Below are 13,873 nucleotides of genomic sequence, written 5' to 3'. Positions count from 1 at the left end.
GATAATTAATAAGTTTGTATGTCCAATGTTATTAAAAATATTTAAGGACCTTATTAAAATATTTACTTAATAAGACACGAGCATGTATACAAATTTCAGTAAAAAACTAGGACTCTTTTTGCTTTATAAACATTCAAATTACAGTGTTTTAGTACTTTAATAAAATAATAGCTCTAAAACGAAAATTGCGCTTAAATTTAGTAAACTTGTAGGCCTTATTTGTCTCAGATTCCTTAATTGGTAGTAAAAATGTTATGACGAAAAACATATATTGGATGCCGTAAAATATCTGTATAGCAGATCATTGCATAATTCGCCTGAACAACATTGACTAAAACAGTCCCAAGAAACAGTGGCATTTTGAATGTCTGTTTAACAAAGAATGAATGAATGAATTATGCTTGTGCATTGAAGAATATTATTTCTCGGTTTATAAAATATGTTTTACATATATTTTGTAACATTAATGCACGTAACGAAAAAAATAATTGGTAATTCTTATTCTTAATAAACAATAAATAATTTCAACCAGTTTTAGGAAAAATGTGAACTCCTTTCAGTGTTATTTTTTAGAGTAAAATTAATGATTTTACTGTAGACTAGAAAATTGTAATACCGTTTTTGTATTCCATCAGTCAATAAAACCCTACAAAGATTAAATACCTTTGTCGTTTTCATACAGTATAGTCGTATTATATAGTTTTTGTTTACCATTTATGCACAGACACCTGATTCTCATTTGCCGAATATTTGTTTACTTGTGGGCATTTGTTTATTTGTGGGATAAAGGAAGTAAGGCGTTACCACCGACGAGTAAGGTCCCTTGCATAAAATTTAAATGTTATAACAACTTCAAAAATGTAATAGTAATAACATTGTTGTTATGATGGTATGTATACCTACTTGAGATTATAAGCGGGCGAATTTTGTAATATTAAAGAGACGCAGTAAATTGTTACATGACCTTAGCATGTTACAATTTTTTTTTGACATACAATGTTTACTAATAATGCGTAGAATGTAAACACTAAAGGTCATTAACATACACAACACATGTATTAATAAAAAAGTTTATATATTGGACACTTACCCAATTTATGACAAAAATTGTTTTGTGGCACACTTCGGTACATACCTGAAAAAATAAAAGTACCTATATAGTTCTGTATTCACGCACCAATTATTTTAAAGATCAAATTAAGTAAAACATAATTTATTACAAACGTTGGAATTTTTTCACACGTGTCAATTAGGTACCTACAGCAAAATATTACAAGAAATGTGTAAGAAATGAATTATATAGTAGCCTCTTTCTCTTATTCAATATAAGTATGCCAAGGCTCTCAATGATCTGCAAAATCAGCATTAAATTTCTTATGAATGCTTACAAAAAACATAGATTAATAACCAAGCTATTTCTGGTGTGCTGTATATAGTATTTATATCTAATTTTTGCAGCATGAAGCATTGAATAAGAGCCAAATGTTTCGATGCTTTAAGTCTACTTTGATTTTTTGATGGGAAAATGCATTTTCTGTAAGAGATGCTACAAAATATTATTAGGAGAACTTTCTCAGAAAGAAAATCTGAGTATGTATGCAATTTTATTATTCAATGACATATTTTCACTCATTATCAGAGAAACTTTTCCTATAATATTTTATAATATATCGTATATACAGGGTGATTCAGAACTTATCAAGAAAAAAAATTTTGTTTGTACAGGGGACCCTTACAAATACAATTTTGTAAAGAAAAAATCAAAAAGGGCAGTTCGAAAGTGATTTAAAAATACACTTCTGCACGGCACTGGAAACTGGTCAACTGTAAAACCTGACCTCGCACAATGCGACCGCCATGGCGGTGTGATAAAAACGGACAAAAACTTTCGCAAAGAAAGAAATATGTAAATATAATTTTATAGCACCTATTTTATATCGGCAAATTCAACTGCTTTTGCCTTTATTAATAAATAAAATTAATTTGTGTTTTTAAATAATAAAATCATTTGACATTACCGTTGTTACAATTGTTCAAAATGTTATCCACCAACGTGTAAACACATTTGGGTCCGTCTTACTCAGTTTCTACGAACTAACACAAATGTTGTCTTGCTTCATCATAACACAAATGCTTCACCATAAATTAAAACGATATCCATCAACTCCGAGTTGCTATACACACAAACCATTATTGACACCAACTACTAAAAATCTATTGTAAACACCACAGGTAACAGGTAAACAGCAGCGACGATTGCAAAAGCAGACTCGCTGAGGCCACATGACGCTAGAGACTACAGTTGTCCAGCTATGTAGTAGTTGAATGTACTATAACTTCAAAAATTTTTTTTACGATATTGACTCCATTTCTCATGCCGCATCTATTCCCAAATTTTTTTGGATAAGTTGTGAATCAGCCTGTAGAAATGGTACTATACTGAGGCATAAAATAAAATTTTTCAAAATTTCCAAAGCTTAATTAGATTTTATGGATTTGAAATCATGACAGATTCTGTAGATACGCTATATATGATTATTTAGTCACACTGTAAAAAAAATCGGTGTGAGTGCAAGCAATAAAGGTATACTGAGTGAACCATTGAATGAAATTATTGAGTATATTTTCACTCAATATTGAGCATTTTGATCATTTTACTCATTTGTGATTATATTTAAACTAAAACTGAGTACTTTCATTCAAATATAGTTACTCCTTAAATAAATTCACGTAAACTCGTATTTTGTGCACTTGTACCTAAATCGGAGTAAATGTCCTCATTATTGAGTGACCCCTCCCCATTCTATGGTTGTCGTGCGTTATCTTTGTCTATTCCTATCGTCCCCATTAAGTCATCTCGTGGCGTGTAGTGCTCAGGTTATTTTGGTGAAAATTATGTTTAAAGGCAGTGGTTTGATTACAATAATTAAAAACAATTATAATATTGAGTCTCGAATAATATTTGGTTAAATAAACGGATAGTTAAATTGTTGTCTATATACTCACGTATCTGTAACGTACAATATAGGTTATGGCAATCTATTCGTCCGATCAGTTAACAAATTCCTTTAATGAGACCGAAAATATTTATTGTCTTTAAAACATGTCTGTGTAGAAACCTCTGTGGCAGCTTAGTGGTTCATGAAAATGATATTTAAATTAAGATTTAAAGAGAATATACAATGGTGCAAAACCACTCCAGATATTAATGAAGTGTAAGCAGTGGCCGCTGGTGCGGGGGGTTCTGGAGTCAGTGAAAAACTAATTTTTGAAAAGAGATACAGAAAAGAAAACGTCTCTGCATATCTCTTCCAACTTTACAGTAAAGAACTGAATATTAAACTTTATGCAAATGCAGCATGGTTCGTATTTTTTTATAATTTCAAAATTAATAAGTATTTTTCTCAAGAATGGTAACAATATTCCAGTAACAAATTTAATTATATTGAACATAAAAGTTATGTAATAAAACTATCCAGTGTGGTCGCTGAACAGTCGATTTTTGACATAAAATATATCTATTATACCGACAGGAACATCAGCCCAAGACCAACGGTCTAATATGCAAACCCTGGAACCCCCGCTACCACGACGTCTTATTTTCGCACCGAAGTGTCAAACTCTATTTATTCCACACATACGTGAGGGTAAATAGAAACCCCGCTCGGCATGTTGAAACTGAATTCTCATTTTTTAATTAAGGAAAAGACAAAAGCCACTTCTAATATCGATATGATTCATAATTTATTTATGTTCGTCGTATTGTTGGCATATTTATCTTTACCGACAACGATGTTTACGTAATTTTAACTAGTTGCCTCTTCTGTTTATTGTTCCGCTTAACATTAAAAGCTGTAAAAATACACACAAACCGATCCGTCGCGGTCCTACTTCATCGCGTATTTTTTGCGCGTAATAAAATTTCTGTTCCAAATCGGATTATTGCATCTAATACTTACGTCTGACCGTGAAGTGTGAATTTATTATTTCTGTTTGCTTCTTTTTCCATGTTGTGTCGAAACTGGAGCTCCCTCAAGCTAGAAAAACAAGGCGTGCTTAATGCGGTGCTAAATAATCCATGAATTCGTCTCATCGCATTAAACGCTTGTTTACCTTTTCGCGTTTCACGTAGCTGCTCCACTTATTTTTATTCTTCAACCGAAATTGTATGTAACAGAACTATTTTTGTCGATTTTATTTGTATTCCTAACAGATAAAAGTGGGTTAAACGAGAGACTGAACGATTTCATTACCGCTAGAACGAAAATATGTTGAACATTAAATTCATGGTCGTGAAGTTTCGCCCGTTCCGTAAAAGGTGCGACGTAAAGTTCATCTTCACGGGTATGTCCCAACTAGATAATAAATCTTCCGAAATGGGTAGACTAGCATAAAAAATATATTCATTTATGTATGTGGAATTTAAAAAAATAATAAATTTCATGCTGATTAACATTTTTGACATAATCTATTCACCTACTTTATTATTAATGTGCGGTTTTTAACAACACTAATCTGACACCTTAGTACGCATTTAAGAATTATAGTAGAGAGGAAAAAATGCGTAGTGCTTTGTATTAGTTGAGCTTCCTATTAACAGATGGCGCAATTAAGGCATAGTCTAACACGTTACAGTTCCCTACCTTATTGCATTTTTTCAATCGCAACTTAAATATGTAATATCTTACAAAATGCCTTTACTCATTGCTTAAAACTAATTTTTTATGTCGTTTCAAATTACTCCGTTTATCTATTTTACTTCCCTTCTGAATAAGAGCTAAATACTCTTTAGCCAAAAGATTCAGTAACAATTTAGACACAACCAAGACGCATCACTGTACCTAACTGTATTTACCATCATAAAGTACGTACTAATATATTTTACAATGTCATATAATATACCGTAAAAATTATTATCAACACAGATTAAGAAGTAAATATACTTAAAAATACGTGTAGTAGGTTTCTCTAAAAATACACGTAAATCTTAATTTTAGCTGCCATGGGAGTAAATACTATTCAGGTTTTTTATAGATACTTAAAAACCATTGGAAATATGCAAAATTTAGAGCTAATTTCCATATTTTTTATCAATGATCATTATGTAAAACACTTAAAAATACTCTTATACTGTTAAGTATATATTACATTTTCATTAATTTTTTTTTGTAATTTTTTTTATTTATATCTACTAAAAATGCGTGAATTTATCATACATTTTGATGTTTTAAACAGTGCTATACAGAGTGGCCAAATGAAAACGAAACATGAGGAATTTTCAGGAACTTCGTCAATATTGTAGAAAAACGCTTAGACCCGTCGATTTTAGATTAAAGGGGGACATTCTTTGCTGGTATTTTTGACTCTGCCACTTTCACCCCCAGGCAAAGGTAAGCATCACCCCAAAATATTTAAATGGCATTGGGGGTTGAGTAATATTTCTTTTGAAAGCTCTTACAATTCTCTTTGCAACAGACTTTAAATTTATTTTGATTTTAAAGTTGAAACTTATATACAAACAATTAGTAGCGGTAAAAATGTGTCATTCGAGTTAAGTACGCCAATGGTATAAATTTAGTATTTCTTGCGTTACATTGATTTTTGGCGATTTGTTATCACTTTCGTAAAAAAAATCACAATTGTGAAAAACAGAAATGAATGCTATACACACAATGAACGTAAAATTAGTGGATTCCAAATTATTTTCTAGTATTATTTGGAAGCGTTGGTTGGTAGTTTATTTAATTGTGTTTTTGAAAGTAAACCCTATGGTTTATTCCTTTGCGGAAAGGGTAGATATCATTTCGCTTTACTTTATGAACAATAAATGTGCGAATAGAACAGCGCTGCTATTTAATGAACAACATCAAGATTGACATGTCAGGAGAAAGTATGTTCTAGAGTTTGTAAAAAAATATTCAAGAGACAGGGAACATAGCCAATAAAAACGAGAAATTGAAAAATCTTAATGATGCTAGTGAAGTTGCAGTTTTGGGACAAGTTCATCTTGATCCTACATTAAGTACGAGGCAGCTGGCATATGTGTCTGGGATCAATCGAACTAGCATACAAACCATTTTGAAGAAGAATAAATTCCATCCATACAAAATACATTTAGTCCAGGAACTTCATGAGGATGATTATGACCGCCGTTTGCAATTTTGCGAAATAATGAGTGAGCGAGCAGGGAACGATCCACAGTTCCTTTTTAACATCTGTTTTTCTGATGAATGCAGTTTTTTCTTGAACGGGACGGTAAATCGTCACAATTGCCGCTATTGGTCCGATTCAAACCCAAGAGTTTTTCACGAGGTGCATACACAGCAACCGGAAAAATTAAATGTATGGGCTGGAATTTTCGGTGACCGGCTGGTGGGTCCTTTTTTTCTACCTGGTAATTTGACTGGCCAAATGTATTTGCAATTACTGGAAGACGCTATTGACCCTGCCTTGACTGATATTATTGAAAATGTTCCAGAGTATGATGAAGATCATTTGATTTTTCAACAGGACGGTGCTCCTCCGCATTATGCGTTAATTGTTCGTCAGTATTTGGACCAACGTTTTCTACGGAATTGGATTGGGAGAAGAGGCAGCATTGAGTGGCCTCCACAATCACCGGATTTATCGCCCTTTGATTTCTTTTTTTGGGGATACCTAAAAAGTAAAATCTATGAAACACAGCCAGCATCGCTGGAAGATTTGCGTCAAAGAATCGTCGACGAATGCCGTCGAATCACTCCGGAAATGGTTCGGAATGTGCGCGAACGTATCGAACAAAATCTTTGTTCTTGTATGGAAGCGGGCAGTCATCAGTTTGAACATTTAATCAACTAAGTAGTAAGTAAGCAACTAAACATAATTTAAATTTTAAAATGTAAATTTTTTTAAAAATATTGGGCGGAATTATAAAATTTAAAGTCTGTTGTAAAGAGAATTGTAAGAGCTTTCAAAAGAAATATCACTCAATACCCAATGCCATTTAAATATTTTGGGGTGGTGCTTACCCTTGCTTGGGGGTGAAAGTGGCGGAGTCAAAAATACTACCAAAGAATGTCCCCCTTTAATCTAAAATCGACGGGTCTCAGCGTTTTTCTACAATCTTGAAGCAATTCCTGAAAATGGCTCTGTTTCGTTTTCATTTGGTCACCCTGTATAATGTTACTTATGTAAACCAAATTTGCATGGAAAGGGATTACAATCAGGTGGAATTGTTTTTGTGTAACTAACAGCATATTTTTATTACAAATTGTTTAAGTCCAAGTGATCAACTGCATTAAAAAAAACATCTACAATAAGTAGTGGTATTACATTTTGGAAAACGCACTTTAGGAAAAAATAAAAGCTAAGGTCTTTTGCCACAATCTAATTTAAATCTATCAGAAAATGTACCTAAAGAAACAAAATATTTTGTCTTATGTTTTAATAACAATAATAAATATACTTACATATAACTTTAATAAAATAGTTTTAAGAGGTAACTCACTACTATTTTATTTCCGTAATTTTTATTTTTTCATAAAACTAAAAAATATTGATTATAGATTTTAACCAAAGAAGCTACTATTGTTTAATTTTAATATATCGAGCTAGAAATTGGGGTGAGGGTGATATCGATTGTCTATGTTTTGAAATATCTACATTTCAAACAAAAACAAATACTTTAATTGTGTTAATCGTTTGAATAAATAAATGATCTCATCCATTGTGGAGGGTTAGTAAATAAACCAAACTATTATGCAAATTATCAAAGCAACTATATGACATCCTTGTAATCAGAAAAATGATAGGATTCCAAAAATCGACAAATAGACAATGTTCCATTAAAAAAATCAGAAGTTTGAATCTACTATCTCAGAAATGTATTTTTAAAATCATTTTTTTCGAGGTAGCAGGAAAATTTCGTAAAACTTTCTAGACAAAAAAATTAAAAAAGGTAAGGTGGGTGGAATGTTGTAACCTTGTACATTATCGTGAGCAGATTTTAAATTTATTCAATCGATCACACAACTAAAATATGTACTTATTCTATATTATGTATAAATTATTGTGTGACTGAAATTTTACAAAAACACCCTAGAATCTTGTAACCACCCTTAAATTTTTTAATATCTCGAAAACAGTCCAATTTATTCAAATAAATTAAGAATATCGTTTCTTCAAATAGCGTAGATATCAATGTTTATCAAATTAATTTTAAATGGAGTAAAATTGAAAAAGTTGGTTAGGAGGTTATAGTTACTTCCTCCATCTATCCCTTACGCAACCCGTGTGATTTAGAAAATGTGATGCTTTAAATCTTATAATGTGAATGGGATATCTCGAAGGACTTTTAAGGTATCTATCATCCCCAATTTCTAAAAAGTTTATAAAAAAAGATTTTATCTTTTAACCTAAGTTAAATGCTGTTTATATATGTTTCTAATGATTATGTGAAGGGTGTTTGCAAGTTAATTAGTTTTAAAAGAGGTATATTTGAAATCAAACGCATTTCTATAGAGTGCAATGTATTAAAAAATCTTGTAGTAGCTACACCTTAAAAACTGTAAAGCCTTTTGGATTTTCTATGGCTGTAGTTTTGTAGAAGTTTTATTATTAACGTCGAATTGACCTAACGAAACATAAAACTATAAACCTTTCTAATGTAGATCTGTCGATCTCCTACATCCTCTTTTAAAACGATCTTCTTTAAGAAAATTTTCTCTATACATAATACGCAATAAAGCAATGACTCGTTTATTAAATACACCATAAACCTTAATAGTTTCTAATGAACTTCAATGCAGCTGACACCTCTTAAGAGAACTAGGTTATGATAGTTGACACAAATTCGGTAGCGACGTATGCAATATGTTTAAATCCACGCTGATACGCAAATGGAAAAGAATACAAAATACCGGCAATTTTAGAAGAAGAATTAAATGAAATTATTTTAATTAATTATACTCCACAAAAACAATCTACACAAGTTAGCATCGCATATAGTTGTATCTAAACTACTGATAAAAATTAATTATTATTAAACTAATTACTATTAACTCAACACCACAAATAACTTAGGAATTTAAGAAGATACATACGAACATTCATATGACAGTAAAACTAAATGCTAAGATTTTAACATAAAACAGTTTAGTCTTAATCAGGATTAAACGATTTTATTCAAGTACGCATTGATTTACCTATGCAAACATTTAGTTTTAACTTACAAATAATGAAAACATTGATATTTTGGAAAACAATACAATTTAATTACTTAAATAAGGAATCTAATAAAATTTAAAGTAAGTATGATAAGAACTGACAACGTAACATAGAGTTAATTTGATATATTTGAACAGGAAACTGTTTGTCGTTTGAAAATTTTCAAGATATATTTCATAAAATATACAACAATTATTGTAAAAGCCGTCTTAAAGTAATGCAGGATTTGAATTGTGCGCCATTTTCACCCCGAAGAGTTGGCAGCATTGAACGCTCTACGACGGACGAGCGAGTGAAGATTATAAAAATTCATTACAAGTACGATGAGTGTGTAGCTGAGACTATGCGTAAATAATGTGGAATTTGCGGCAGAAGGAACGCCCCGAACGGCAATTAAACATTTCAATAATCACAATGCAGCGGATTTTAACAAAAGATCTACATTTGTATTCATTCAAAATTCAGATAATCCAGGAATTGAAACCAGACGACCATTTAATGGACCGGACATTCGTTGATTGGATCCACAACTGGACGGTGATTTTGATGGGAAAATCATCTTTAGCAACGTTGCTAGGCCGCACTCGCCCTACTAAATATACTTATAGGTTTTATCAGGTCATCTAGGCTTGCATAGAGACAACATCGTAAGTTCTTCATAAGAACAATAAGTGTTATAATTGATTTAAGCATTTAGTTTGAAGATTAATATTCTTTGGGCCCCTTTTGGGTTTTATTAAGTTCCTGTGATTATTGCCACAGAAATATTGATTTATCAATACTTTTATAAACAGTTCTTATCATAGTTTTGTAGGTTCAGACCAATCAATAGAGCATTAAATCAATGATTTTGTGAAAAAAATACTAGTAGCAAACGGACTGTGCCATCATATAAAAGACAGTCTGTAGATATATGTTTCTTACTCCAATTTACCATTATTAAATTTTTTATAAATATTTTTTTTTAAATTTTTTTTGCTTATAAAACCTAAACTAACTAAGCAATCTGAATGCTATAAATAGACCATTTGTAGAGAATCGAAATACGAATAAAACGAGAGGTCGATCTTCCCCCACTACTCGACCGCGTACGCGCACTCGGCCGTTTTTGAGCATGTTCGGAGGAATTTTTCACCTGTTTCGAATCATTTTATCGGAAAATTAGAATATACGTTTTGTGGTATCATACTTCTACTTATAAAATCCGGCTGAAAAATTAAAATCGCATCCAGATACTTTGCAAACTAATGGAGGATTTTTTTAAAAAACGCTAAATTTTCCGATTTTTCCGGATTTTCTCCGTTTCTAATTATCCGATTGGATTCGCATTTCGATGGTTTACAAATGGTTTATTTATAGCATTCAGATTGCTTCGTTAGTTTAAGTTTTATAAGCAAAAAATTAAAAAAATGCGTTCATTTGCATAAAAATGTTTATAAAAAATTTAATAATGGTAAATTGGACTGTCCTTTATATGAGGGCACAATCCGTTCGCTACTAGTATTTTTGTCACAAACAAAACCTCTATTAATTGGCCTAGTTACTAAAAACCTTAAATTTTGCTAACAATGAAATAAACACATCAATGCAGGAAGAAATTTATTGTGAAACAACTCTTCTTTTAATTTTCATTTTTCAGTTGCCATTTGGTGCAAATGCATTTACCATGGTGGTCGATTGGACATTCTTATGAGCTTCAAAGCTTTCCATTTTTTAAGATCGCGAACAAAAACGAACAATGGATAATGACACGCCGGTCGAAAGCGGTTTCGCGCATTTATATATTCCATATATTTTGCCAACTATGGCACACCGTACCAGACAATTTATTCCGCAGTCGCGGGCATTTCGTTTGTAAGACACGACGGGCCAAACATCAAACATTTATCGACGATAAATTCGGCGCATTAACCGTTCTGAATGCCAATATTTATGACAAACAATGTGCACTTGGCGCAAGTAGCGCTGCAAGAGCTGAAACGGGACCCCGATATGGACCGTGTGTCTCGCCCACGCATACCCTTATTTGTGGGTCTTTATGAAACATTTTTTTTGTATCGCTTACTGTAATGCAGTAAAAAATGGTCGTGTCGAATGTAGGACGTAATGACAGAAAAGTGCCATGAGGTTATTCTTTCACGAACTATACACAGAGTCAAACGAAAGAATGATTAAATTACATGAGTCACTAGGTTTTTAGTATGCAGTTGCACATGTTCGTCTACTAGTCTCGAAAAACGGTTAATCAGCCCTAGTACAGGGCGAGTCTTACCGATACGTAAAAAATTAAGTAAAGTTATCTCGGACAAAAAACAAATTAATCGAATATACAGGGTGTTAATGAACTTATGTCAAAAATTTAAATGGGTGAAAAAGGACGAAAAACTGAGTTAACTGGTGTCAGAAACTTGTATAGGAAGTTTAAGGTCATAGAGAAAAAAGCTAATAAAAAATTGCATAATTCATTTTAGATATTGTGCAATAATTTGTGTAGAAATAAGCTTTTTTGTACAACATCTACCCTACTTTATACGTACCTAATTTAATTTAGTTTCTAAGTTTGTGATAAAAATTTGCATAATGTTATTTATGTACGGTACCAAATTATTTGTCAACTATTATTTGATAAGGTTTCATTAACAATAAATAAATTTGTTATTACAAACATCAAACTAGATCACATATAAATATTGATTTATATTACTAATACTAGAATATTTACAATACACCTACTGCTACAATTACAAGTATCTACAATATAATTATGACTAATATGAATTTAAATGCTATATTAATTAATTGTATTGCAACTAAATGTTTTTTCAGCATTTAGCGAAAAGAAGTAATTTGAACATCAGTCTAACAAAAATGTAATAGTTACAATGATTAATTTGACTTTAATAGAAACGACAGTTTTATTGTAACTAAATGTTGTCCCAGTGTGGTTGAAGTAAATCCAGCTAAAATGTAAATTGTTATGGTAACACCAACTTTTATAGAACATACATACTGAATGTTTTTTTTTTTTTTTGTAAAACATCCTCTCGCTGTATAACGGGTCAATTATTTAATACTTGAAAATTAATTTTCAGGAGTGGTCTGTACAGAAAATTACTAAAGAAAGATGAAAGATCCTGCGTCTGATTGATGATTGTAATTTAATAAAAATGATGTAGCTGTGCGCCATTTCGTTTTTGTTTGGGGTTAGAGATCACAATCTGCTAAAGGCGTGCGTTGTATTTTCATTAATTGTCTCATATTTCGACATGCTGTCAGTGAAAGCATCAAGTCTGCATACGTACCTAATGAAAAATCACCAAAAATAAATCAACTTCAATACGCGAAATGGGCTCTATTTGATTCCTTGGAATACAGTTTTTAATACATGCAATAATAAATAATGCGACTTTCAACAACAGTAGTTTATTTTTCAGTTAAAAAAGTATTAACTAGTTATTTGTTAATGCAAATTTCAAAGTATGCTTTTTTGCTGCTAGTGTTAAAACTTTAAAGTTAAATTTACTTTAACAAAGAGCAGCAAGCAAAAATCATTTTCATCATTTACTTTTTTTTACTATAGCTTTAGTCTTTAATACCCATATGTTTATTTTGTAATTAGTCAACACCATGTAATTGTTATGTTGGTAGCATTATGTTGGTTAACCATGCATGTGAATAGATAAAAAACGTATATTGATCTAGTAGCGCTTCTGTATACCTACTAGCAACTGTAAGTGAATAAATAGCAGGTATAAAAAACTTATTCTTTAGCAAATACTGTCGTTGTCAATATATAGATAGCACGATTCACAAGGATACCCAATAACTGATTGAAGGTTATAAATCATGTATTTATGTGTGACGCATAATGTACCTACCTATTTTTCGTATCAATATCGAATATCTTCAGGGGCTTTTTTTACAGAACATAGAACATCATGTCATATTTTACATTTTCTCACTGCTCAGTGTTATAATATAACAATATTCTACTCGTTGACAACGGAAAGGTGGATCATGTTTCATTTTTTCATAGATATATTATATAACAATTCTTGTTGTTTTTATGGTCAGAATATTTTTTAATATTAATATTATTCATACCATTTGCATCTGCAAATATCTTAAAAACATTAATTAATATTTATCGTGGTTTGTTTAAAAGGAAATGCGTAGCTTTGTTGTAAATTAATCATCGATTCTGGTTTTCTAATTTATGGTTAAAGTTTTAACTTTATATTTACCACAAACCTAAAGTAAAAATCTACAAAACATATTATGTAGATACTTACTATTGAAAATTTTGGGTATAACTAACATTACACAGGCCGACAAGATTTTAACCCAACACGAATATACTTTCCCAAAGGACGGTTTTAGCAAAAAAATTACCTATTCATATAACATAACCTCAAATATGTCAAAAAAAAAAATTGCAATTTCGGCACATTTAGATGAGGATATCTCGAACACCAGAGCCAATTGAGAAATTTGGGCTTCGGATTCGAATTCAGCACACCAAAATCCTCCGGAAAATATATTATGGTTTCTGGGTTAGAGGATCGGCCACATTTTGTTGGCCTGTGTTACAGTCAAATGAGTTCAAATAAAAACAATAAAACTTTTATTTGCATTTACTCATATTAATGAAAGAAGCACATTTAAAATA

The 13,873-nt window shown here is 31.3% G+C and overlaps 1 protein-coding gene across 1 annotated transcript in view; it reads right to left on the bottom strand.

Annotated features, from left to right (window-relative positions):
- LOC108906102 (rap1 GTPase-activating protein 1) overlaps window positions 1-13,873 on the bottom strand; it is a 502,314-nt gene that overhangs the window by 376,682 nt on the left and 111,759 nt on the right. The gene's annotated exons all lie outside the window — the stretch shown is intronic.

This window comes from Anoplophora glabripennis, unplaced genomic scaffold (genome assembly GCF_000390285.2).
Source record: "Anoplophora glabripennis isolate ALB-LARVAE unplaced genomic scaffold, Agla_2.0 scaffold214, whole genome shotgun sequence".
NCBI classification, from domain to species: domain Eukaryota; kingdom Metazoa; phylum Arthropoda; class Insecta; order Coleoptera; family Cerambycidae; genus Anoplophora; species Anoplophora glabripennis.
Note: the sequence above shows the minus strand (reverse complement) of the source record. Positions and strands in the feature narration are given on the sequence as shown.